The following is a 5,000-nucleotide window of genomic DNA, read 5'->3' on the forward strand; positions in this document are numbered from 1 at the left end:
TATATATATACATACTACTCAATGGCATGGTCGTCGATATTCTAAACTAACGATGAATGACGACGTTGATAGGAGGCTGGCTGTACCGGCCTCAAAAATACGCCTAGACAAAAAAATTTTGCATAGCGGTTATCAAATCTTAAAAACATAGTTACCATTCATTGACATATATTGTTATTGAATCACTATACGAACACTTACGCATTCACATCACATTGTGTTATATCCAGCACAGAAAGAACGCGTGAAAAATAGGGATTTGTGGGTTACATCACAGCATGTACAGTACGAGTTTTCAGTGGTACATTTATACGAATATTTTACGTTGCAAATGCATCCCGCGTTTGATATCGAGATTTAAGACTCAATTATAATAATTCATCATGCAGAAAACTGTTACTGACATAAATTTAAATAAATTTTATTTCATGCTAACATAAAGGATAATTATAGAGTTAATATTTTAATAGGAAACTCACATAAACGTTTGTGTTAACATTTTTTGTTGTCACACTTTCCTAATGCAAATATACTCCTTGGATTCATTGCAGGGAGGAATCCAATACAAGTCGCACTAAATTAAAAACGTACAGGAAACGCTTTCCCGCGGAGCATTTAAGATAGCAATTAGAAGATCAACCAGTACACTCCCTCTATATATCATCTCTTTGAGGCATCGCGATGGGAGAGAATGTGCCCCCTACTGGCAAGCCAGCCGCGGCCGATGCATCGTGGGCGATACTCCGCAGTACGATTCATGCCAAACAGGCACAAGGCATCGCCGCTCTACCGAACGAGGAACTTTCCCCATTAATGCTTGCGAATGGTGGGGAAACACCACCTGTCCGATGGAGGGAGTCGAACGACGACGGACCCAGGCGACCGGCAACGAGGACGATTGGCGCAGGTCCGACATTGGACGAAATGGAGTCTACTCAAGGTCACCTTCAGAGACGCATGTCGGTCAACGGCATCGCGGATGACGGCAGTGCAGTCGGTGGATATCCTTTAAGCAGCGCGTCTAACGTGGCTCCAACGAATACGCACGACGTGCAGCTAGCGGCGAACGCAAGTGTTGCTAGCAGGAAAGACGCCGACGCCGACGCCGACGCCGACGCCGACGCCGACGCTGACGCCGCCATTGTTACCAACGCCAACGGCTACCACGCCGGGAACGCTCCCGACCTCGAAACGGAAATGACATCACCCCAAGCAGAGCCTGCTGTCATCGGTGGTCCAGGAGCCATCGATGACAACGCGGATCGTCGGACAAGCGATGAAAAGATAGGGTGCTATGAGAACGGATATCGGGGAAGCATCGATGAGAACGGATATCAGGGAAGCATCGATGAGAACGGATATCGGGGAAGCATCGATGAGAACGGATATCAGGAAAGTATCGATGAGAACGGAGATCAGGGAAGCATCGATGAGAAAGGAGATCAGGGAAGCATCGATGAAAAAGGAGATCAGGGAAGCATCGATGAAAAAGGAGATCAGGGAAGCATCGATGAGAAAGGAGATCAGGGAAGCATCGATGAGAAAGGAGATCAGGGAAGCATCGACGAAAACGCCGTAGCGGTGACGCCGTCAACGACGACGGGCGAGCGACGTCGCGCGTTCGGCGTGTATATCGATTCGTCTGCGAGCCTCGACACGTTTCACAGCTCGTCGACGTGCACCGAGCTGAACGCGCTCATCGATCCGGCGACGTCCGACAACAACTTCTACGGCAATTTCGACGACGACTACGAAGACACGGACCTCTCCGGGAGCACATTTGATGACGCCGCCGCCGACGACGACGACGACGACGACGACAGCTCGGATTGCGAGCGCGAGTACCTATCGTGCGCGCCGCCGATGCGGTCTCAATTCACCGACGGCGAATCGATGCGCATCTATGCGGGAGCGCATTACTTGCGCTCTTTCTCCGAGCCGAATACGACCTCTCATGGTGACCTCGACGACGCGCACGCAGCACGCACGCACGCCGCCAACGCGCCGGTCGCTGCCGACACGAAACCGGAAGCCGTGACTGCGGAAACACCGCAGGAATCTTTTCAAATTGCGGCCGACGAGGATGATCGAGTTCGTCGCGAGGACGGAACCCCGACGCGCATCGATCTTGCGCCGGTGTCCGATTACGGCACAGACGGGGCGGCGATAGCGCCCGTAGCGGCCTCGGATGTAACACTGCCCGATAATGGCGCTAATGAGGCCGGCACGCCTGCTCGACAGACCGACGACACACCGGGGATATCGAACACCTCACACGCACCACCACGCAAACGAAGCGCTAATGTCATCGCGCGAGTAAGCCACGTAGATTCGTCGAATAACGACGTGTGTAGGGACAGCAATTGTAGCGTCGATCCAGTATCGACCGAGCGACTAGCCGACAGTCCGGCGAACGTCGGCGCGATGACGACAAACTTCCTTCGTGGCAATGAGGAAAGCCCCGCGAACATGACTAGTTGCTCCCCGGCGTTACCCAGCGGCGCCAGCTCGGTGGCGATACCCCAGATCAACGTTATTGTGAGTAGAACGCCCGACTTCGAAGAGTTTCCGGAGACGAGCGACGGTTCGATCGAGTTTCCCATCGTCGGCGGCGGCGGCGACTCTGCTGCTGCGGCGGCGGCGTCGGACGCGGGAAGAACCGACGACGGCACGTCGGCGACGAGTCTACCTAGAGTGGCCGACGTGCGACAGCGCGCCGACTACATGATGTTGAGCGAGATCGCCTACAGCGCTCACGACCGCGGGCTGCACGACGGACACAGTCACTCGAGACCGAGCTCTCAGGCGAGACCGATGTCGACGCGACGGGCCGGTCAGTGGCGGCGTCGGCGCACCTGCTCGCTGCTGGACAACATCCTCGAGCCGGAGTCGTCGTCGATAGCCGTCGAGCGATGCAAGATCCCACTCGACGTGACGATGATACGCCGCGCCGCCGCGCTCGGAGAGCTGGAGGACAACATCGTCAAGCAGAACAAGCGGCGGCATCTCGGCGTGCCCGCGAAGCCGCAGGACGTCTACATACAGTCGCAGGTGTCGTGCGCGCGGCAGGCGTTCGACAGGGACAAGCGCTCGCTGTGGTCGTTCGTCAGCTGCTTCACGACGGACCGACGCTCGCTGTGGAATTCGGTGCGGGTGAAGGACGTCAACAACATGTGGAAGCTGAGCGGCAGCAAGTCGCCGTCGCCGCGACCGTCGCCGCAGCCAAACGACGACGTTCTCGGCGACGACGTCAAGCAGGGAATCGCTGCCGAGTTCGTCGACGACGAGATCATGACGATGGAGTACGACGGTTTCAAGCACGACCGCACGATGCGTCAGCTCGCCGACGAGAGCATCACGCCGAAGAAGGTGCGCAAGGCGTGGGCGTCGACCGTCACGCTCTCCGACATCATGAATCAGTTTAAGAAGCCCATCAAGAAGCCGCCGAAGACGTTCGCGGACGTGAAGAAAGAGGTGGCGCGCCTCAGCACGATACATCTGACGCACCCTCGCATGCTTCCACCGCCCGCCACCCCGCTGACCCGCAGCCGGTCGGTGACGTCATACACGAACCGCGAGCGTGAGGATCGACAGAATCACATCTCCTCCTCCTTCGATTGTCCGTAGAGATGTACGGTCTGGTATACGCGGAACGTACCCTGGTAACTATCGATATGGTTAGGTTAGGGTTAAGGTTAGAGTTAGGGTTAGGGTTAGGGTTAGGGTTAGAGGTAGGGTTAGGGTTAGAGTTAGGGAGTAGGCGTAAGCGACTCCCTAGACTCGTTAGTGGAGTAGGCGAGGTACGGTCGGCATATTAGTTAGTACCAGGTACGTTCCGGTATACCGGACCGTACCCAGAGTACGTTCCGGCAGTACCCAGAGAGACATAGACCCTCTCAGCAGTAATAATAGGCACTTGGGGTCAGTGCTATTCTTAAATGAATAGCATCTAGTATACGATGATCGCTATTATTTAGTTTAGAACAGTCGCTGCGTATAATTAGCACGTGTAAATGATATCAACATAATCCACGTACGCGATGGACGATCTCTCTCTCAAGCGATTTCTTCTTTTTCTCTTTTCCTTTTTTCTTCTTTTTCTTCGACTCTGCATCTTCGACTTTCTCTCCCTCCACTTGCTGCCCTCCAACACTTCAACCTTTCCGCGCCTCCTAGATTGCGATACAATTTCCCCAGACAGAAACGAATTGTGATTAATTTATTTGGTAATCAACGTTATGCGCAATATTATAAACGTGGCAAGGCAGTCAGGATCAGAGCGCTCTCTATATCTAGTAAATCCATTAACGTATCTAATCTAAGAAAGAAATTATCTATTATTATTATTATTATTATTATTATTATTATTATTGCTAGTTCGAGACCGAGTTTGTCTTGCAACACTACCGTTGGCATTTCAGTGGATCATCGGTCTGTACTCGAGAGGAGTGACACGACGGGGCTTCCTAGGTGAATGCCTCTCAAACCACCCGTCATCCTATAGAAAGCAAAAACATATCACGGCTTGTCGCATGCACGAAACATGACCATAGAAAAGCATATGGGACAATATAGTATATTTGCCTAACTGGTAACTGTATGGTATATTATTTCGTGGCAGGTGATTGGCAGAAAATCTGCCATTTTTTTCTGACTAAAAACATAACGCAATTGTAATAATTGTATTTATTTAGAATTTTCCGTACGCAAGTCATTATAGTTTAACTATATGAGTATCCTATATATTTTAGGCGCGGCAGCGTCCACGTCAGTTGCCATGGCGACAGGTTGCTTACCGGATCCTCCCAGCTATCTTCACTCGAGTCCGAATAGTATTTTTCTTTCAGGTTGGTATATTTGTTCTTGTTCGGCCACTTGCCTTCGCCGTTCTTCTGCTCGCGCCTCGCCTTTTGCTGCTGCTCGGCTAGTAGCTGCTGTTTCTCTATCTCACGCACGATGTTTAGTTTTCTAACTCTCGCGAGATTATTTCTCCAAACTTG

The sequence above is a fragment of the Priapulus caudatus genome, unplaced genomic scaffold, assembly GCF_000485595.1.
Source record: "Priapulus caudatus unplaced genomic scaffold, Priapulus_caudatus-5.0.1 Scaffold2629, whole genome shotgun sequence".
Classification (NCBI taxonomy): domain Eukaryota; kingdom Metazoa; phylum Priapulida; class Priapulimorpha; order Priapulimorphida; family Priapulidae; genus Priapulus; species Priapulus caudatus.